Source organism: Moschus berezovskii, chromosome 22 (genome assembly GCF_049115385.1).
Source record: "Moschus berezovskii isolate FMDL1 chromosome 22, NW_MosBer_1.0, whole genome shotgun sequence".
In the NCBI taxonomy this organism is placed as follows: domain Eukaryota; kingdom Metazoa; phylum Chordata; class Mammalia; order Artiodactyla; family Moschidae; genus Moschus; species Moschus berezovskii.
This window is the reverse complement of record NC_142481.1, coordinates 12,323,317-12,345,951: the sequence shown is the minus strand read 5'-3', so window position 1 is coordinate 12,345,951 and position 22,635 is coordinate 12,323,317. Positions and strand designations below refer to the sequence as shown.

Sequence of the window (22,635 nt, the reverse complement as noted above, 5' to 3'; positions counted from 1 at the left end):
CTGTTCTTGGCCTCCCCACGGTGCCAGGACCTGGGGCAGCTCCACCTGGAGACTCCGTCACGCAGGCTCCCCTGTCAGGGGATGGGAGACCCCCACGGGACCCCAGCTCGTCTGAGATGGAGAAACTGCAGAAGCTGGGTTTCCCTCTTCCACCCTGCTCTGGAATTTCCCCAATTTTCCCCAGATGCCTGGGGAGGCTGAGATGTCTCCAGGGACCAGACCCAGGTGTCCCCACACATCAGGGGCCTTGTGATGAGGAGCTGCTCCCCGATTCCCGTGAGTTCACGCTGGGGCTCCCCCCTCCCCAGGGTGAATCCCTTGGGATGGAGGATCGGGAGTCTGAGCCACGTCAGGTCTCCGTGAGAAGGGGAAGGACTCGGACTGCTGGCTCTGACCCTCCAGGGAGACTACAAGATTCTCCCGAGTAGAGATGGGAGCGGGTGTGATTATGTGGGAATGAGCAGAGGTCTGACTCCTCACAGTTAAGAGGCCCCTGTCCTCCTTGCTGACTCCAGGAGGAATAAGGTCCTGTCCTGGAGCAGCTGTTGGCACTTGCAGGTCTCCTCCCACTCTGATGCCATGGCCCCTGTGTCCATAAGGGATATTCTCTGACCCCTCAGTATCACACTGGGTGGGGGGTGGGAGGGTCTGGCTTCTGTTATGTACATTCCCTTATCTATTTAAAGATTATTTATTGAGCATGTGTGACATGTCAGCTCTGGGTTGCGTTCTGGACTCCAGAGAATAGGACAGACTCGGGTCCTGGATGAACACACTTGACTTGTGATGGGGAGGCGGACACTCAGAGAAAGTCCTGGAATTAATGAGCTAATTATAATGGAGGGAAGGGCCATGAAGGGAAAGGTCTTGTGCATCCAGAGTCTGTAATGGGGTCTCAGCTGGACTGGGGTCATGGAAGGCACCCCTGGGAGCAGATGGCTAATAGATTTGGACAGTCAGGTGGACATTAAGGTAGGTTTTGGCAGATAGGGAAGGGGAGGGAGGGTACCCCTGGCAACACAATGGTTGGCACTTGCCTACACGAGCAAGAACAGGAAGGAGGTTATCCTGGCTGAAGCTTTGAACTTGCGACTGAACTTGGAGGTTCGATGGATGAGCAGAGGTGTTATATGTGTGTCTGTCCCCAGTGTAGACAGGAGAAGGCCTGAGGTCTGGGTTGGTACATGGGTGTTGCGGCCCGTTTAGTGTCTGCTTTAGCTGGTACCGTTCTGCCTAGAGGGTCAGAATGGATCTGAGCGAAGTGGTTAGCATTGTGAGGCGGTCAGTTATGCCCACTGACCCCAGCGAGAGAGGGGAGCGATGAGGGTGCCCCTACACACCTATGGCTCAGCTGTGTGGAGCTGCAGCTGTCTCTCCTGGTGACTCTGGAGAAACATGCCTCAGGGACGGGTGTCATAGCCATAGTGGGCGTCATTCTTCTGAGGTTGAATGAAGGGGGTCCTGGTGTCCAGGGACCCAGAGCCAAGGTCCTGGTGAAGGGAGGTGTTGGATGGGGCTGAGTGGGTTCACACGGTCAGAGTGTGAAAGATGTGTGGAGGGACAGATCCTCGTCTCCTCTTGACTGGAGCCCTGTCTGTGTTCGGGAGAGAAAACGGGGCAGAGAGAGGGCAAGCACAGCAGGGCACAGAGGACCTGGGTGACTGCTCAGCTGTGGGATGTGAGAGGAAGTCTGTCCCCATGAAAGACAGGGGAGGCCCCTGGCACCCAGGTGACCTTATACTGGGTACTTGAGTGTTTTGAATGACCATTAGGGATGCTGGATGGATTAGACCTGAGTGCCTGGGAAGTATAAGGCTGGGTTTGAGGTGTCAGAGTTACCCCTGTCAATGGGACCTTTATGGGGAAGAGGAAGTTGAGAGTGACTGTGGGAGTCCTAGTTCCTTCTCTTCCCTGGGGTTCATAGGCAGATGGAGGCACCCTCAGGTGATGGATTGTACCCTTCAGGCCCCAGTTGTCCTTCAGCAGGACTCTTGCTCTGTTGGAAGCATGGAGAGATGGCTCTGACACCAGGCTTGGGGCTCAGACAGGAGGAGCTGGGAGGGTAGCTCAGGCGTTCTGCTCAGCCTTGCTCCCTGGGGAAGGGGCCGCATCTTGAGTTTGGGGGACAATAGAATGTGCACAGGAGCCCTCCAGGCTAGGTAACCGCTGTCTCCTAGGTCAGGCACTGGGGGTCAGGACTAAATCATGAAACATTTTCTCCAAGTTGAAGACAAGACAGTTATCTGGCTCTCAGAAGCGGGGAGATACTCTGCGAGGATAGTTAGTTCCCAACCTCCTTGAGGACACCCTCCATGTGTAGGAATCATTTGCCTGGAAGCTGTCATGGGTGTAGCTGTAACTAATACACAGAGAGAAGAAAGTGCTCCAGACTGATAAACTAGAGCAAACTGGGTTATCCCTGAACACATTCTACTGTGTTCATTGTTCTCATAGAATAGAAATGGGCAAGATATCCAGGTGCCCCTTCTCACTGAGCCCTTCTTGCTGAAGCCCGGGACTGAGCACAGCAGAGATACTGTCCATGGTTCTGAACACAGGCTCCCTACTGACTTGGGAGTTGTGGTCTTTGAGTCACACCTCTTTTCATTCTGAAAAATCGAGCATTGCTAGAAAAGAAGAGGCTTCCCTGGTGGCTCAGACAGTAAAGAATCTGCTTGCAATGCGGAAGACGTGGGTTTGATGAATCTCTGAAGAAGGGAATGGTTACCCACGGCAGTATTCTTGCCTGGAGAATCCCACGGACAGATGTGCCTGGTGTGTTACAGTCCATGGGGTCGCACAGAGTTGGACATGACTGAACAACTTTCACTTCACAGAAAAGAACAGGTGGAGAGAACAGCAGGGAGTGTGGACTGGCCTCTATCTCCATGGCTCAGGGCCAGTGACGGTACTGGGGACATCATGGCAGGACTTGACCCCACATCAGAATGACAAAGTTCAAGATGCCCAGAGAAGATTGCAGTGTGGGAAGATGATGACCACGGTCCTGAGAGGAAGGTAGACAGAACAAAGACTCCTGAGGGATGTGCACAGCCTCATGATAAAAACCCAAGAATGTGCCTCGTGATTAAGGAAACCTACAGATGAAATTCCCATCATGTGACCGGGAGATTATTTGGGGGTATATGGGAGATATGGTGGGGGTGACTGGGAGATTATGGTGGGGAATGTATGTGGCTGAGCCCAATACATTCACAATGTTCCTTATAAACGTAAGAGGAAGGCAGGAGAGGCAGAGCCAGAGGAACTGGGATGATGGAAGCAGAGTATGGGGAGCTTCAAGATGCTCCACTGCTGGCTTTGAGGATGGAGGAAGGGGCCACGAACCCAGGAAAGCAGGCCACCTCTCACGGCTTGGAAAGGCGAGGAAATGAACTGTCTGTAGAATCCAGAAAGAACAGGGACATATTGACACCTTGATTTGGCTAGATTTGTGCCACTGAATTCGTGGTCATTTGTTACAGAACAATAAGGAACACCAAGAAGTGTCACCTTGACTCATCCAAGACTGTGTGCCTGGGGGATAAGGAGTAATTTAGACCTAAATCATGATCGGAAGCTTTGCAGGTGGTTTTTCTTACCTCTCCTCTCCTCTCGGCACAAATGACACTTTGGCAGAGCATGCTTGTCAACTGTGGGCTCTGCCTTAGGGCACACACCAGCTATATTTGTGTGCGTGTGGGCTCCTGATCTGAGCGGACCTACATGAGAACAGCACCTATCACAGGGACCTCAGGGAGAGACTGAGAACTGCCAGCTCGGGTGTGTGGTGGGGGCTGCAGGTGAGATCCGGGTGGGAAAGGCCCTTGGGACACTTTGAGGAGGAGACAGGTGGGCCCTTCGATGTGGCAGCCAGGTTGAGTTTTAGGCAGAGACTTGCAACTCCGCCCTGAGGCTTGTGTGTGTGTGTGTGTGTGTGTGGTGGGAGAGACTCACAATCCGCACTGGAGAGCAAAGTGAAAACCACCAGGAAGTGGATAGAGGGCACCAGAAACTTCTGGGAGGGCCTTGCTCAGAGCCTGGCTTCTGGGTCCCTCTTAGTTGGGTGACTCTGATTGCTCCTCTGTGTCCCCCCAGAGGGAACGATTTTCTCAGGGCTTAGGCCCTTGGGGACACATCAGAAACCCATGGAGAGAGTAGGCATTCTGGATCTTGGATCTGGGGACACACAAATGTTCCTGTCCCATCACTGACTCAGTGGACATGATTTGGAGCAAACTCCGGGAGATATTGAGGGACAGGGAAGCCTGGCATGCTGCAGTCCATGTGGTCCCAAGGAGTTGGACATGACTTAGCTATTGAACAACAAAAATTCATTTGAGGTGGCCACCAGTTGCGGCCAGCAGGGCCTGATGAGGAGGATCAGAAGGCTCAAGGACCAAGAGGCTGCAAAGGGGCCTTACCCATAATATTTGTCTCACCCATGAGTTGTTCTTCCTTCCTGACTTGTGTTCTAGAGACTCTCAAAGGATCTCATATTCTGTGCTCCAGAGACTCTGTCACAAGCAATCAAACACTGAGAGGTGTCCATGACTCCAGGGCAGTGTGAGGACTGCCGATTGCCCACGTGGATGGGCAGGGGTCTTGTGACCCTCCTTTCCTGTTAGTATGGTCCCCACCCCCACCATCCTCACATTCTACCCTGTGCTTTCTCCCAGGGAACAGATGGAGAGGTCAGGTAACTTAAGAGTTAATACTTTCCCTGTGGGACCCAGGAGAGAATGGAGCAGAGAGTCAGGTGAATTACTGGCTGGACAAGACCCGAGGGCAGTATATTTTGCAAAGCAAGGGGAAGGTGAAAGTGAAAGTCGCTCAGTCGTGTCCAACTCCCTGGGACCCCATGGACTACAGTCCATGGAATTCTCCAGGCCAGAATACTGGAGTGGGTAGCCTTTCTGTTCCAAGGGATCTTCCCAACCATGGGATCGAACCCAGGTCTCCTGCACTGCAGGTGGATTCTTAACCAGCTGAGCCTCAAGGGAGAAGTGCTCTTGATTCAAATCTTGGGTGGTCACAGTGGGTCACAGGCCCGGTCACTTGCCCTGTTGAAACCTCTGCCCACTGTGGGAGTCGCAGCCTGAAATTCTGTTCCATCCAGGGTTCAGGGCAGCCTGTCAGGGTCTCCAGGAATCCAGGAGGACCCTGAGCCTGGGCCCAGGTTCCCAAATAGCCTCAGATCTCAGAGCTGGTTCTCTGCCTCAGGCTCCACCTCTTGACCTCACTCGGGTCTTGGGTCTCAGGTAAGTTCTTTCCCACAGTCCATAAGGAGATGTGTCTGGAGGAACTAAGGACCCACATCTGCTTTGTGGTTGATACGACAGTAAACGTCTGTGTCAGGGTGTAGTAATTCCTGCAAAAGAAAACCGATGCCTCGGAGCTCATGTAACCTTCTCAGATGTTGTACCAGGGACTTCCCAGCCCGGGGTCCCCCAGGGTTGCTCTGTGAGGGGCCTGTTTGTATCAGAGGTTTTTGGTCCAGACCTTCTCCTCTTCATCCCATTTTCCATCTTTCCTCCTATTTCTTGAACCTCCAAACACAGCCAGGCATAAAGGGGGCATTTCCTCGGCCCCTTGGGCTTATGAGACCAGAACTTGGATCCCCACACTCAGCTGGTAGATGGGAACTGGTGGGTTGGCATAAGGTAGGGAGGCCTGGGGCATGGGAGAGGGTGGGCATCAGCAGAGAGGGATAGTCATTTCTCCCAAGCATCCATCTCCAAGACCGAGCCCCCATCCCAAATCCCATCTGAGCTGTGTATCCCACCCTTGTTAGCCTGGCGCCCCTGACTGATGATCCAGGGCCCACCTGGTTCCTTCTGGACTCCAAGGTTCTCTTGAGTCCAGGTGACCAGGGCAGCCTCAGGATAAGGTGGTGGGTGGTCATGTCCCTGAAACGCATCCAGGTCCTGGCATGGTGGGAATTGCTGTGTCTTAACAACTGTTACTGAGCTTTCCTGTCGGCTCAGAGGTAAAGAATCTGCCTGCAGTGTAGGAGAACCAGGTTCATTCCCTGGGTCAGGAAGATCCCCTGGAGAAGGCAATGACATCCCACTCCAGTATTCTTGCCTGGAAAATTTCATGGACAGAAGAGCCTGGAGGGCCATAGTCCATTGGGTTGCACAGAGTTGGAGACGACTGACTGACTTTCACTTTCAACTACCCTCGAGTGAAGGGTGTCTCACAGTGCTTCAGGGTTGGACAGACCCCCTGCCCTGAGCCTGTGAAGCTGGGACCCTGGGGAGGAGAGACAAGGAAGGGATGTACTTACCTGAGAGACAGAGCTGCCAGAGGGACCACATCCTGGGAGCAGAGTCAGGAGTTAGAACTGGGAGTGTGAGGAAGCTTAGCCATTTCCTAGGAGAGGCTGAGAGTCCACCTTCCGGAGAACCATGGGAGAAAGATCCCCACCAAGGGAGAGACACTCTGGCAATTTCCAGTGAGTGCTAGGGAGCCTCCCAGGATTCTAACCCTTAGGACTAGCAGACTAGCTGTCGGGGTCCCCCGTGCTGAAGCCCGAGAGAAAGGGCCTGAGACCCTGGGGGTGGCAGGCAGGAACAGACATGGCAGGGCCTGACCAGGGCTCCCCTCTGTCCTGGGCTGAACAGACAATCACCTGAGGTGGACACTGGGGGCCAGTTCCCTCTGTTGTGCTGCAGGCAACCGGGGTTAGGGAAAAAAAAAAGGCTTATTTGTGAGGAGTGTAGACGGAGATCAAGGCTTTGGTGTCAGAACATGGGACAGGAGGATCCCCACGACAGAGCAGAGGCTAGACACCTCCTTTCTCCACCAAGGCTGCTTAGGAGGGGACGGCCCAGCACGGAAGCTGAGGAAAGTCCTTAAGAAGCTGTATCTGCCCTGAGGGCAGAACCATAGGCTAATAGGGTTCAGGAGAAAGTGGCCAGCGATGCCCCAAGGCACTTGCAAAGGCATCCATCCATCCAAAGGCTTTGTCTGAGTGGATTCATCACATTTATGGAGAAAGCGGGGCCAGTGCATGGGGAGGAAAGGGGAAGCCAGTGACTCTGGGATCTCACTGAGTGCAGTGTTGCTGCTGTGGCCACCTGCCCTCATCCAGGGGCTGCTGAAATGCGACAGTGGCCTTGTCCTCTGTCTCCATCTACCTGGACCTTCAGTGTAAAGACAGCCCACCACCCGCTGGCTTGGCATGATGTTCTGTCCCATGTTCAGGGGCTGTTGTTAACACATTTGCCACGTGGGGGCATTTGACTCCATGTGGCTGTTAAGACTTCCACTCTCTGGCCAAGTGTGGATTTGGCGAGGATGCCCGTCAGATCCTGACCCTGTGACTGCCCCTCATAGAGTAGCTGGATTTAAATACACAGGAAGAGATACCTTTTTCTGAGTACTTACTACCTGCCAGCCTACATATAGGGAACTAGGACAGCACTCAGGTGGCGGAGGGGTCTTAATTGTGTTAACCGATAGAGGAGGCTTCCCTGGTGGCTCAGAGGTAAAGAATCCGCCCGCCAATGCAGGAGATGCAGGTTTGATCCCTGGGTCAGGAAGATTCCCTGGGGAATCTTCAAATGGCAAATCACTCCAGTATTCTTGCCTGGGAAACTCCATGGACAGAGGAGTCCATGGAGTGGCAAAAGAGATGGACTAAATAACAAAATAAATGAGGACGGTGTTAAGGAAGCTGCCACAGGTCAATGCCTTGTGAGGGAGGAACTGAAGGACGAAAGAGAATATCCATGGGCAAGTGGGGAGGCCCTCGAGATCCAGGCCGAACATTGGAGGATGGGGTGTCTTTCCTCTAGGACTAGAGTCAACCTGGGGGCAGGAGCAGAATCTGGGAATGCCACTGTACCTGTGAAGGAAAATGAAACATCCCAGGACAGCCAGAAGCGTCACCACAAGCAGGACCCCAATCACGATGCCGATAATGGCCCCCACACCGAGGGCTCAGTTGTTTTCTTGCCCTGAAAGCAGAAGAGAAAGAGAGGGGAAACGGGGTCCGAGTTCACTGGAGGGAATATCCAGAGGAGTCTTACAGGGAGGGGGCCTGGTGAGGAGGAGGGAAATGCTCGAGTCTGTGTGTGGTTGTGTGTTGTCACCACAGGTCCGCCTGACTCTCCCACTGCACCAGGTTGCATCATTTTACTCTTTATCAAGTTTGAAACTTGGGACTTGCTCTAACTCTCCATTCTCTCTCTGTAGCTAGTTCCACGTCCTGTTCATTTTCCTCTGAAGGGCTCTTTTTGTCTCACATTATGGCCCCTCCCTCTGAGTTTTTCTTTCCATGACTATTGTTGGTCTTAGAGGGCAGGTCCTTTCTGGCCCACTCAACATTGATTAATAGTAATAATATTAACCAACTATTTCTAGGTCCTCCTGTGTGACTGGCACAGTGGGAAACCCTTCACACTCATCTGTTTGGATCTTTCCATCCCCATGAGGGAGGGGTTGTGATCCCTACTGTACACACATAAATCTGAGACACATAGTAGTTCAATAACTCAACGGAAGTCATAGAACTAGGACTGGATGAAACAAAATGCAATCAAGTTGTTTGACTTCACAGCCCAAAACCACAATGTTGCAAAACAAAATATCACCTGCGAAAACATTTCTTGCATGCTGACTCTGTGTAGGTACCCGGGGAAGGATTTTAATCTCTTCATCTTCCTAGTGAACATCCTCACAACATCCCTAAGATCCAGCCGTTCTCCAGTTTTACAGGTGAGGAAACTGAAGCACAAGATCCAGTGTGATGCTCACAGTCTAAGAACTCACACAAATAATAACCAGACCATGACAATGAGCCTTGCATCATTATTTGGACACATTCTTCTGCAGGCTCTGAAAGGAGACTACCCACACCCTCATTATTTGCATTCATGCCACACCAACTTCCAGTAAAATTACAAGGGAAGAGTAAAGGTGTTGAGGGTCATTCACAGTGCTCATCCGGGGTTTGGGGTCACAACTGCAGATTCTGACTGGGGAGACACCTCACACTGATGGGACCCTGCATCCTCCGTCCTGACACCGTTGCTTGTCTCGGACCAGCATCATCCTCTCAGTGAGCCGTAAACTCTGCTCATTGATTCACGGACCATTGGCTGCATGTCCTCATGTCACTTGCCCTGTTTTCACCCAGCTTGGAATGTGTATGGGAATTCTAGGAGGGAGGGATTGACTGCTGAAGAACACGACTTTGTGGTTGCTGATGATTTAGAGAGGGAAGAGTGTACGTCAAACTTGAGGACAAGTTCAGCTCCTTGGCTGATGCCATCTGAGTGCTCCTTGGGATGAACCTTCCTTCTCAGGGCCCAAAACTAGCCTCCTCTCTGTCTTGTGTTTTTCTACTCCTAATGTACTTGTCTGAGATTGACTCAGGTAACTTTATAATCAGTGTTCATGTCTAAAGTGCTGCAGTCCTTAATGTGGGAGAATGGCTGTATCCATATTGGAGAGGTCTGAGACGAACCTGTTTCTCAAGAACATGCTCTTTCTTGCTATTAACTTATTTATCCATGGTTGAAGAGAATCTGGAGCTGAAGTATAAGAATTGAAAGCAATAACTTACAAGACTGATTCATCAGCACATTTGAGCAAGTAGAAGAAAGAATCAGTGAACATGAAGACAGAAAAAAAATTATTCAGACTGGGAAGTAGAAAGGAAAAAAATGAAGAATAGTGAAATCGGGCAAAGTATTATGCAGAACTCCATCAAGTGGACAAACATATGCAGTATGGCAGTTCCTGAAGTAGAAGAGAGAAACAAGCAATGAAAAAAAATATAAAAAATTAATGGCTTAAAACTTCCTAACCTAGATGAGAGATTACATATCAAGGGTGGTTAAGGAACTCCAAAAAAGGATCTTTCAAGATACAGGTGTTCTATCACAATATAGTCAAATCACTGAAAGGCCAAGGGCAAGAGGGAATGATTAAAGCAGCAGGAGAGAAGTGACTTATCATGTACAATGGATCTTCAATAAGGTGAAAAATAAATTTCACGTCAGAGAAAAGGGGCCAGAAAGTATTGGGACCACTGATTTAAGTCCTAAAAGGAAGACTGTCAACCAGGAAAGCAATGTACAGAAAAAGTATCCTTCAATGAAGATCAAATTAGGACTTTCCCAGATAAACAAGAGTCAAGGGAGTTAATTCCTTGGACACAAGCCATATATGAAATGTAAAAGGAATCCTTTTAGATGTCTGAACAAACATTGGACAGTAACTCAAAGTCATTGGAATATATAAAGAACAGTGGTCAAAGTGACTCAATATCTTATTTAAGCCAATATTATTGTCTTTTTTGCAATCATTTGTTTTTATTTTTCATTTCAAAGGTATTTCATGAAACAATATTTATAAATCTATATAATGGACACACATTGTATAAGGATGGCTGAAATTTATGACAATAAGTGTATAAAGCCGGGGGAATGGAGATGTACACTACACATTGTTTGTATTATACATCATAGAATCTAGTTGGTTTCAACTTGATAGATACACATTTAAGATATTAATTGTCATCTTCAAGTTAGCCACTAAGGAAAGAACTGAAATACATTGGAAAGGGAAAGAATAGAATCAAAACGACACTTAAGAAAGGAAATCACCTAAATACCAAAGAGGACGTAATAGAGGAATTAAAGCATATAGGACATATACCAAGTAGCGAGATGGCAGAAGCTCTTTCCTATCAGGAAGTATTTGACTCATAGATAGCCTCAGCTTTCAAATTAAAGGCAGAGGTTGACAGGATGGATAAAAATTATGACCCTCTCTTGACTCTCTTCAAGAGACTCACTTTAGATACAAAGACATAGAAGGTTGAAGTAAGACTGGAAAAAGATATGCTATGCAAATAGTAATAAAAAGAGAATTGTGGTGGCTGTATGAGTGTCTGATATAATAATCTCTAAATCAAAAAAGCCTACAAGAGACAAAGTAGGACCTTACATATCAAGAAAAGTTTCCATTCACCAAGGAAATAGAACAATTGTAAGCATTATGCACCTAACAACACCAGAGTTGTGAATCAAAAGTGTACAGCATCGAGGGGAGAAATAGCTCTGTCGTAACAGTGACACTGCAACACCCCACCTTCAGTAATGGACACAGCAGTCCAGAGAGTCAGTGAGAACTAGAGACCGTGAAAGCACTGTAAACCAGAGACCTAATGACCAATAACAACACAATCAGAGGAGTTTATGTTTCGCAAATTACAGTCCTCAAGGCCCCCAACTCTCACCACACATGACACCGCCCATCCTGTTAGGAAATGGTGTCACTTCCACTGTAGAGATGATGTCGCAACAGAAAGACAAGTGGAGGGACCTGGAGTTGAATGTGACAGCAAGCCTGCAATTACAACAGCGCCAACTCACATAGTGAACACTTGAAAGTGAAAGTCACTCAGTCCTGTTGGACTCTTTGAGATCACATGGACTATACAGTCCATGGAATTCTCCCAGTCTGAATGCTGGAGTGGGTAGCCTTTCCCTTCTCCAGGGGATCTTCCCAACTGAGTGACTGAACCCAGGTCTCCTGCACTGCAGGTAAATTCTTTATCAGCTGAGCCACCAGGGAAGTCCTACTTCCTGAATACACATCTGCTGTGTGATTTCCACCTTCATTGGAAATCCTATGACAAAACTTTATAAAAGTGCATATAAGCACCACTGTACACATATGAAAAAGGAGATTTAGACTTTAATACCTCACTGGGGCTTCCCAGGTGGAACGAGTGGTAAAGAACTTACCTGCCACTGCAGGAGACGTAAGAGATACAGATTCAGTCCCTGGTGGGGAAGATCCCCTGGAGGAGGTAACAGCAACCCCTGCAGTGGAAGGTGGAGTCTTAACCCCTGGACTGCCCAGGAAGTCCCAGGTACTGATTTTAGTGCTGCTTCCAGCGGTCTGGCAACGAGGCTTCACAGCAGAGGGCCAGGAGAAATCAGGGGATGAGGAGGGCAGAAACAGCACACGTTCCAATTGCTTGAAGTGAAGGATATGAGATGATAGGCTAATTCCTGGTGGAATTAATAAAGGAAGGTTATCCAGATTAAAATGGGCTTCCCTGGAGGCTTAGAAGATAATGCAGGAGACACGGGTTCAGTCCCTGAGCTGGAAAGATCCCCTGGAGAAGGGAATGGCAACCCATTCCAGGATTCTTGCCTGGGCAATGCAATGGACAGAGGAGCCTAGCGGCTACAGTCTGTGGTGTCGCAAAGAGTCAGACAGGACTGAACAACTAACACAGGGGGTGATGACGGTTACTCACCCAGCCTACGGGGTCACTTATTCTGGAGGTGCCCCCGCTGGAGACCTCACACTGATAATCCCCGCGTCCTCTCTGCTGACCCAGTCTATGGGGCGGGTGCTGTTGTTGGGGGTCAGGGTCATCCCCTCTGTCACCCTCTCTGGCCTTTGAAGAACCAGCATACGGAGACCCCAGTCTCATCTGTGAGGCAGGTCAAGACCATGGGACCCTCATGTTCTGTGACTGTGGTGTTGCTGGCATGGAGGGAGGGCCATGCCACTGGGGCTGTGGAGGGACAGAGGGGTGCCTGCTGAGAGTGGGTCAGGGGCCTGGGCCATGCTCCCTCCTCGGTCTTGGGGTCCAGTGACCTCCGTAAAGGCAACTCTAAGGCAGGCCCTGGGTCTTTGTTCAGGTGACAATGGGAAAGAGATGACTTCACATCTCCTCCGACCCCCAGATCACACCAGGGGGACCCTTGCCTGGTTGCTGGAACAACACTGTAGTATTGGACAGCTTGTCGCATCAGCCCTGGGACCTTTTCCTTTAGGATTGATTCGTTTGATCTCTCGGCTGTCCAAGGGACTCTCAGAAGTCTTCTCCAGCACCACAGTTCGAAAGCATCAGTTCTTTGGCACTCAGCCTTCTTTATGGTCAATTCTCTATGGTCAATTCTCACATCCTTACCTGACTACTGGATAAACTTTGACTATATGGACCTTCACATCTGTTTATTTTGGGGAGGCAGGCTTGCCATCCCTCTCCATGTTTTGGGCAGAACAGCTTGATATCGTTAAGGAACGTGTTCCCATTTGTGAAATAATTTAGTTTGGCATGAAGATGATCCAGTTAGTTTCCATGATCTTAGGACCACAGGAGATTATAGTTGAATGATTTCTTAATCTGAAGAAGTCTTTTAATCCTGGCCTGTGGAGTGAATATCATGGTGAAGGAAATCTCCAGAGAGAAGTGGTTATGGTTTTAACAAAACGCTGTAAAAACTAGTCCTTCTGTAAACTAGGGGAACTGTCTATGGGACACAGCTTGGTTAATAATTACTTCCGGGATGTTTTAGAAGGCCAGAGAAGCCTCGCTGTGTGTCTCTCTCCCTCTTTCTCTTGCCCCCTTCTCTGTTCTCTCTCCCTTCTCTGTCTCTGGGCTTCCCTCATAGCTCAGTTGGGAAAGAATCCACCTGCAATGCGTGAGACCTGGGTTCGATCCCTGAGTTGGGAAGATTCCCTGGAGAAGGGAAAGGCTACCCACTCCAATATTCTGGCCTGGAGAATTCCATGGACTGTACAATCCATGGGGTCACAAAGAGTCGAACACGACTGAGCGACTTTCACTTTCACTTCACTTCTCTGTCTCTGCCTCTCTCTTTCTCCCTCCCACCCCTCCAACCTTCTGTTGAAAGAGAGAAGGAAGATAGAAAAAAAGAAGAAAGAAAACCAGAGAGATCTCCACTTGAGACTCAGTCAGAATGCTCCAGGGACCACTTATTAGAGACCCCGACTTTCTGATTGTGGTGCTGTCCAGGCTTGTCAGGTAATGTTGGATCTGAGAGTACAAGTTATGACTGGGAATATAGAGAACCTGGGTATTTCTGGGGCTTCGCGTTGACAAGCCAAGAATCCTGTGTGGCTGCATTAGAAGCTGTGTGGCAGGAGAGGTTGAGGTTTTCCTCTGGATGGTAACAGGAGTCTGAGGGGGAACTGGTGGGGGCGTCTGGGCCATCTGAAGCAAAGAGCGTAAAGCCACACATGGTGCAATCAGAGGGAAGGGAAATTCTTGGTCTGTATTAGGGCCCCAAGGTTCTTCTGAGTTGTTCACACACATGTCTGAAAATTTTCTCATCATTACCCTTCATGCTCACTCATTGTGAGTCTGACATATTTACCTGTTTCTCCCATCATATTCTGGTGATCTTCAACCCCTCAAGACAGAGCAGCCCCTTCCCTCTCCATCTTGATTTAAGGTGGGCCTGCCTGAACTTGCCTGAAACAGGAAGTCACGGCCAGACTCGGTGTCCAGGGGTGGGAGTCCGTGTGCCTAGGCCTGACAGGGATGGGTATGGCCTGGCCTCTGGCAGCATGCATGTGGGTAGGCAGCCTGGACCACATAGGAACAGAGGTTACTCACAGAGGACATCCAGGGTGAATGGGTCACTGCAGCTGACACTCACTGGGTTCCCAGCTTCACACACATAGGGTCCTGTGTCATTCCCTGTCACAATGAGTACAGTGAGAATCCTGTTGTCCTCAGACAGTTCCAGCCTGGTGCTGCTGGGGAGGCTCTGACTGCTGATCCACCACATGTAGGAGGTGTTCTGAGTCTCAGCTCCACATTTTAACGCCAGTGTGTGAACAGAACTCACCCCCCACCCTCCTACACTCTGAGGTCAGAGAGGACGCACTCACAGTACACACAGAGATGTCCGATTTGTCTTTCTGTCTCTAACTCATTCTTTGTATCGAGCAGGGTGTAGGACCCTGTGTCTTTCTGGATGACGTTCTGGATCGGCAGGATTTCGTTGGGGTAAAGTGTCTCCCGACCACTGTGGGCAGACCCTTTGGTATTTACATTCGTGTCTACTGGCAATGGCAACCCACACCAGTACTCTTGCCTGGAGAATCCCAGGGATGGGGGAGCCTGGTGGGCTGCCGTCTATGGGGTTGCACAGAGTCGGACACGACTAAAGTGACTTAGCAGCAGCAGCAGCTACTCTATATGATGCAATTAGCTGGTTACTGTCTACCCTTTCTCCTCTGTGCCAGGCAGGCATAGCCTAGAGGATTCTCTGGCAGACTGTGGGCAAGTAGGAGAACATCTGTCCCTTCTGTGTCAAGGTGGGGCAACAATTTAATAGAGAGTAGACCAGTGGTGGGCGGGGTCCAGAAGTTTGAGACTAGGAGGGAAGAGAGAGAAACCAGTTAATATTCTGACTTGTGTGTTGGGATGGAAAAATGGTGCCCTGGGTCCTGAACAGATCTCTTCATCTTCATCCCTCAGCCTTGGGTGTGTGTGTGTGTGTGTGTGTGTGTGTGTGTGCATCTGTGTGTTTATGTGTGTGTGTCCTACTGTTTCAACATCAGAAGCATGACCCCCATTACTTCAGCCTCTCTGGGCTCAGTATTTCCTCTGTTTCCCTGGCTGTCTGCCTGGCTCACTCCCTCGCTGCCTTCACATGCCTGCTCACACTCAGGGCCTGTTGGAAGATGCCCCCAACAACAACCAGCTGCTCTAAAGACCCTCTGTGTTCACTTGCTGACCCTTCCCCGCTCCGTTTCCTGTGTGATGCCTGTCAGCAGCTGACAGCACATTCTAGATCTCTCTGCTTGTCTGTCTTCCTCCCCATAGAGCATGGGCTCCATGAAGGCAGGGGCTTGTCTGATCTGGTTATAACCGAGTGCCTTTACCAGGCTCCAGACATTAATACCTGGGGATGAAGGAAGGAGTGTTCCCAGGAATTCCACAGCCTGGTGTTTATTTGTCAGTTTCTAAGGGTGCCGGGTAAGGATAGTGTTTACTGTTCTGGTGATGTCATTTTCTGTAGTCAAATGAAGACATAAATTATTATCATCATCATCAGTTTTCAACTGTTACTGCTCAGTGAAGAATAACTGATAAAACCTACAGCAGTTGAGGTCTTCCCGCCCCTCACCAGTTCTAGTTCATGGAGATTTCCTTGCTGCTGCTCCCCTCCCCGCACCCTCCCCTGCTCCCCTGTCCTCTGCCCTCAGGTCTGAACAGAAGCCCTGTGTCCTCTCAGAGCCCTGTCTCCCCCAGAGACCCCAGCCAGTCTCTTGTTCTCTCATCTCTGCCCCCTCCCTGAAAATTGACCCTCTCACCTGCCAGCAGGAGCCTGTTCCAGGGGACACACCATCTGCAGGAAGGGCCTGAGGGGGTCCCCACGGTGCCTGCTGTCTGCTGTGTCCCTCTCTCTGTGAGGAGATGCTCACAAGCACTGATGTCCATCGTGTGAGCTCCGCTGTCCTTCGCCCTCTGGCTGGGCCTCTGCCTGGGGCAGGGGCACTTCCCTGGGTCACGCGGCCCGGGGGCGGGGTCTCTGCCCAGGCCCCTCCCTCTGGCTGGGCCCTCTGCCTGGGCCTCTGCCTGGGGCAGGAGCACTTCCCTGGGTCACGCGGCCCGGGGGCGGGGTCTCTGCCCAGGCCCCTCCCTCTCCCTCTCCTCATTCCTTCCAGCTTCTCTGGTTGCCTCTTCCTCTCTCTTTTTTTTCTTTCTCTCTACACACGCATACCTCAGAGATATTGTGGCTTGGTTCTAGACCATTGGAAAAGCAAGTGCATGAACTTGGGGTATCTCGGGGCACTTGTGGAGGATGTATTCACACTTACAGTCACAGACATAGGAAACATCTTATGGTTACCAAAGGGGAAGAGGGGGTAAATTAGGAACTTGGAATTAACAGATATACACTATTATATATAAAATCAACAACAAGGACCTACTTTATAGCACAGGGAACTATATTCAATATCCTGTAATAACGTATAATAGAAAAGAATTTGAAAAAGAAAAAAAAAAATATATAAATGAATCACTTTGCTGTATACCTGCAACTTTGGAAATCAACATTACCTCAATACAAAATGATATGTTTATTCTATTGTAGTCTATTAAGTACGCAATAGCATTATGCCCAAAAAACCAGTGTACTATACCTTACTTAAAAGTACATTATTGTCAAAAATGCTAACCACCATTGGAACCTTCAGTGAGTTGTCTTCTTTTTGCTGTTGGAGCGTCCTTCCTGTGAGTTGACAGCTGCTGCCTGATCAGGGTGGTGGGTGCTGAAGGTTGGTGTCAGTGGCAATTTCTTGGAATAAGACAGCAGTGAAGTCTGCTTGACTCTTTCTTCACTTACAGACTTAGAAGCCAGCATGTTACTTCTTTCTAATAATTTATTTATTTTTGGCTACGCAGGGTCTCCGTAGCTGCGCTCAGGCTTTCCCTAGTTGCAGTGAATGGGGGCTATTCTTTAGTTGTGGTGCTTGGCTTGTCATTGGGGTGGTTTCTCTTGTTGCAGAGCAGGGGTTCAGTAATTGTGGCCCGTGGGCTTAGCTGCTTCATGGCATGTGGGATCTTCCTGGACTAAGGATTGAACCGGTGCCCCCTGTGGTGGAAGGCAGATTCTTCACCACTGAGCCACCAGGGAATCCCACTGAGTACTGATTTTAGTGCTGCTTCCAACAGTCTTGGGAAGGAGGCACCACAGCAGAGGGCCAGGGGAAATCAGGGAATGAGGAAGGGAAAGACAGCACATGTTGCAATTGCTTGGAAGTGAAGGAAATGAGATGCCAGGCTAATTCTTGGTGGAATTAATAAAGGAGGGTTATCCTGGTTGGAAGAGCTCTGACTCTCTGAGGGGCAGAAAAAGGGACAGGGAACAAGGAGGTGGGGTGTGCTGGAGAGATGTCTATACGCCTGAGACCACGGAGACTGTGGGAGTGAATGCTGGATCAGGCGTGGGATGCACTGGGGCCGTCTGCGTGGGCAGTGCGGTGTGTCCCTAGTGAAGAGCCCAGCAGACCTTTTACTCATGAACTCATCTTCTCTCCCAGTGGAAGACAGGCAGGTCCTCCCAGGCAGGTTGCAGTGGTGACCTGTGGCTCTAGAAGGACGCACTTTGTCAGCAGGTATGCACACAAATTCATCGAGCTCCCGGATCCCAGGATCAAACACCTCTGGACTTAGAAACAGGCTCACTCTGACTCCCTGTTGAGCCATTTCTGTTTCTTCTGCCTGTAAGGAAGGCAAGGCAGAAAGCAGTACCAACTGCAGGCAGCATGTTGATATCTGATACACAATGTTTATTATAGATGTGGAGCAGTTTTACAAATCATTCAGAAGCGGCCTTAGCCAGGCGAAATTAAATTACGCAGACGTGCGTGCCTGAGGGGAGGTGTACACAGTCTGTGTCAGGGTGAGAAAACCCTGAAAAAGGTACCTGAGTACAGAGCGATCCCAGCCACCCCTTTATGGGGGGCCAGTTCCACACAGCAGGAGGTCCGTCAGGAAGGTGGAATAAAGCCTTTCTCTCAGCAGCCCAAGGAGCCCCGTCTGTGCAGAAGCCACAGAAGTAGATGTGCCTCGGAGAAGGCCTTGGAGACGTGCCTTGGAGAAGGCACCCCACTCCAGTACTCTTGCCGGGAAAATCCCATGGACGGAGGAGCCTGGTAGGCTGCATGGACACGACTGAGCGACTTCACTTTCACTTTTCACTTTCATGCACTGGAGAAAGAAATGGCAACCCACTCCAGTGTTCTTTCCTGGAGAATCCCAGGGACGGCGGATCCTGGTGGGCTGACGTCTATGGGGTCGCACAGAGTTGAACATGACTGAAGAGACGCAGCAGCAGCAGCAGAAGTTTCTCTCCTCCTCCCGTGGATCCCATGGGAGAAGAATTCCAGAGGCTCTTCAAGAAGCCCAGGACTGAGTCATAATCCGCCCCTTGTGTCCTAAGGAGCATGCGCACCAGTGCGGCTTACAAAGCGAGGGGGCGTGTTCCCTTCAAGGCGCTCCTGCTTCTCAAGGACCACACAGCCCTCCGCAGAGACCAAGGCGTCCTGAGAAGGTGAGTGGGGCAGACAGACGGAAGAGGAGGGGGTTTATGACTGGCCTGGGGCTTCCCAGGTGGTGCTAGTGGTAAAGAACCAGCCTGCCAAGGCAGGAGACAGGTTCGATCAGGTGAGGAAGACCCCCCTTGTGAAGTGAATGGCAAAACACTCTGGTATTCTTGCCAGGAGAATCCCATGGACAGAGGAGCCTGGAGGGCTACAGTCAATGGTGTCACACACAGTCAGACATGATTGAGCAACTGAGCAGGATGACTGGCCTGAGGTGCCTAGAAATGGAATGGGATCCATTTCTGGGCATGAATGTAGAAAACTGCTGCTTCTTATTTTCTGTGTGGAGCCTCTCACACAGAAGGCTTGGGGAGCTCCTGGTCAGAGGGACGTGCAGGATTTTGGTGGCTTCTTTCCTTTAAAGCAGTCAGATTGGCTTATGCAGCAAGTTAAACAGAACCCCTTTCACATAAACAAGCAGTTAAGTCATGCTCAAAATTCTCCAAGCCAGGCTTCAGCAGTATGTAAACCGTGAACTCCCAGATGTTCAAGCAGGTTTTAGAAAAGGCAGAGGCACCAGAGATCAAATTGCCAACATCCGCTGGATCATGGAGAAAGCAAGAGAGTTCCAGAAAAACATCTATTTCTGCTTCATTGACTATGCCAAAGCCTTTGACTGTGTGGATCACAATAAACTGTGGAACATTCTGAAAGAGATGGGAATCCCAGACCACCTGACCTGCCTCTTGAGAAACCTGTATGCAGGTCAGGAAGCAACAGTCAGAACTGTACATGGAACAACAGACTGGTTCCAAATAGGAAAAGGGGTATGTCAAGGTTGTATATTGTCACCTTGCTTATTTAACTTATATGCAGAGTACATCATGAGGAACGCTGGGCTGGAAGAAGCACAAGCTGGAATCAAGATTGCTGGGAGAAATATCAATAACCTCAGATATGCAGATGACACTACCCTTATGGCAAAGAGTGAAGAGGAACTCAAAAGCCTCTTGATGAAAGTGAAAGAGGAGAGTGAAAAGGTTGGCTTGAAGCTCAACATTCAGAAAACAAAGATCATGGCATCTGGTCCCATCACTTCATGGGAAATAGATGGAAAAACAGTGGAAACAGTGTTCGACTTTATTTTTTTGGGCTCCAAAATCACTGCAGATGCTGATTGCAGCCATGAAATTAAAAGACGCTTACTCCTTGGAAGGAAAGTTATGACCAACCTTGATAGTATATTAAAAAGCAGAGACATTACTTTGCCAACCAAGGTCCGTCTAGTCAAGGCTATGGTTTTTCCTGTGGTCATGTATGGATGTGAGAGTTGGCCTGTGAAGAAAGCTGATCACCGAAGAATTGATGCTTTTGAACTGTGGTGTTGGAGAAGACTCTTGAGAGTCCCTTATACTGCAAGGAGATCCAACCAGTCCATTCTAAAGGAGATCAATCCTGGGTGTTCATTGGAGGGACTGATGCTAAAGCTGAAACTGCAATACTTTGGCCACCTCATGCGATGAGTTGACTCACTGGAAAAGACTCTGATGCTGGGAAAGGTTGGGGGCAGGAGGAGAAGGGGACGACAGAGAATGAGATGGCTGGATGGCATCACCGACTCTGTGGACATGAGTTTGAGTGTACTCCGGGAGTTGGTGATGGACAGGGAGGCCTGGCGTGCTGTGATTCATGGGGTCGCGGAGAGTCGGACACGACTGAGCGACTGAACTGAACTGAACTGAACTGACAAAAATTAAAATGGCAGAATGTCTCAGAAGGAAGGGGAAAAAACAATAACCCAAATTGTACATTCTTTGACCATTATTTAAATAATCTCTAGAGGGTAAATTTCTGAGTCTTTTCCCCAGTCCCAGCAGATTGTATCTGATAAGAGCTGACTAGATGAAACCAGATTGTTGTTGACATCAGCAACCTCAGATACACAGATGCCAAGCGAAGAGGAACTAAAGAGCCTTTTGATGAGGGTAAAGGAGAGTGAGAGAGCTGGCTTAAAACTAAATATTAAAAAAAATTAAGATCATGGCATCCAGTCCCATTATTTCATGGCAGATAGAAAGGGCAAATGTGGAAGTAGTGACGGATTTCCTCTTCTCGGGCTCTAAAATCACTGCGGATGGTAACTGCAGCCATAAAATCAGAAGACGTATGCTTCTTGGCAGGAATGTGATGACAAACCTAGACAGTGTGTTGAAAAGCAGAGACACGACTTTACCAACAAAGATCCATGTAGTCAAGACTATGGTCTTCCCAGTGGTCACATATGGTTGTGAGAGCTGGACCATAAAGAAGGCGGAGTACCAAAGAATCCACGCCTTCAAACTGTGGTGCTGGAGAAGACTCCTGAAAGTTCCTTGGACAGCAAGGAGGTCAAACCAGTCAATCTTAAGGGAAATCAACCCTGAATATTTGTTGGAATGACAGATGCTGAAGCTGAAATTCTAGTATTTTGGTCATCTGACGCAAACAGCTGACTTATTGCAAAAGTCCCTGATGCTGGGAAAAACTGAGGGCAGAAAGAGAAGAGGACGTCAGAGGATGAGATTGCAGGATGACATCACCGATGCAATGGACATGAACTTGGTCAAACTTTGGGAGATGGTGAGGGACCTACAAGACCTTTTAGAACTAACACCCAAAAATGATGTCCTTTTCATTATAGGGGATTGGAATGCAAAAGCAGGAAGTCAAGAAATACCTGGAGTAACAGGCAAATTTGGCCTTGGAGCATGGAATGAAGCAGGGCAAAGGCTAATAAGAGTTTTGCCAAGAGAACGCACTGGTCATAGCAAACACCCTCTTCCAACAACACAAGAGAAGACTCTACACATGGACATCACCAGACAGTCAACACCGAAATCAGATTGATTATATTCTTTGCAGCCAAAGATGGAGAAGCTCTATACAGTTAGCAAAAACAAGACCAGGAAGCTGACTGTGGCTCAGATCATGAACTCTTTATTGCCAAATTCAGACTTAAATTGAAGAAAGTAGGGAAAACCACTAGACCATTCAGATATGACCTAAATCAAATCCCTTATGATTATACAGTGGAAGTAAGAAATAGATTTAAGGGACTAGATCTGATAGATAGAGTGCCTGATGAACTCTGGACAGAGGTTCGTGACATTGTACGGGAGACAGGGACCAAGACCATCCCCATGGAAAAGAAATGCAAAAAAGCAAAATGGCTGTCTGAGGAGGCCTTACAAATAGCTGTGAAAAGAAGAGAAGTAAAAAGCAAGGGAGAAAAGGAAAGATATAAGCATCTGAATGCAGAGTTGCAAAGAATAGCAAGGAGAGATAAGAAAGCCTTCCTCAGCGATCAGTGCAAAGAAATAGAGGAAAACAACAGAATAGGGAAAACAGATCTTTTCAAGAAAATTAAAGATATCAAGGGAACATTTCATGCAAAGATGGGCTCGATAAAGGATAGAAATGGTATGGACCTAACAGAAGCAGAAGATATTAAGAAGAGGTGGCAAGAATACACAGAAGAACTGTACAAAACAGATCTTCACGACCAAGATAGTCACGATAATGTGATCACTGACCTAGAGCCAGACATCTTGGAATGTGAAGTCAAGTGGGCCTTAGAAAGCATGACTATGAACAAAGCTAGTGGAGGTGATGGAATTCCAGTTGAGCTATTTCAAATCTTGAAAGATGATGCTGTGAAAGTGCTGCACTCAATATGCCAGCAAATTTGGAAAACTCAGCAGTGGCCACAGGACTGGAAAAGGTCAGTCTTCATTCCAATCCCAAAGA

General features: G+C 49.1%; 2 long non-coding RNA genes and 1 pseudogene across 8 annotated transcripts; all 3 read right to left on the bottom strand.

Moving 5' to 3' along the window:
* Positions 1 to 4,376: 4,376 nt before the first annotated feature.
* LOC148774344 (uncharacterized) lies at positions 4,377 to 12,421 on the bottom strand. 7 transcript variants are annotated; one of them, XR_016035840.1, is made up of 6 exons: positions 12,287 to 12,421; positions 11,255 to 12,035; positions 8,601 to 8,766; positions 7,853 to 7,964; positions 6,290 to 6,321; positions 4,377 to 5,927 (listed from the first exon to the last, which is right to left on the bottom strand). It is a non-coding gene; the product is annotated as an uncharacterized LOC148774344 (long non-coding RNA). The 7 variants fall into 7 exon arrangements; XR_016035837.1 differs by having other exon boundaries at positions 4,377 to 6,321; XR_016035838.1 differs by lacking the exon at positions 6,290 to 6,321 and having other exon boundaries at positions 4,377 to 6,255.
* Positions 12,422 to 12,495: 74 nt separating this feature from the next.
* On the bottom strand, positions 12,496 to 16,245 carry LOC148774342 (uncharacterized). Its single transcript, XR_016035843.1, has 4 exons — positions 16,111 to 16,245; positions 15,699 to 15,809; positions 14,402 to 14,485; positions 12,496 to 12,550 (listed from the first exon to the last, which is right to left on the bottom strand). It is a non-coding gene; the product is annotated as an uncharacterized LOC148774342 (long non-coding RNA).
* Positions 14,490 to 15,633, bottom strand: LOC148774343 (cell adhesion molecule CEACAM6-like; annotated as a pseudogene).
* Positions 16,246 to 22,635: the final 6,390 nt, after the last annotated feature.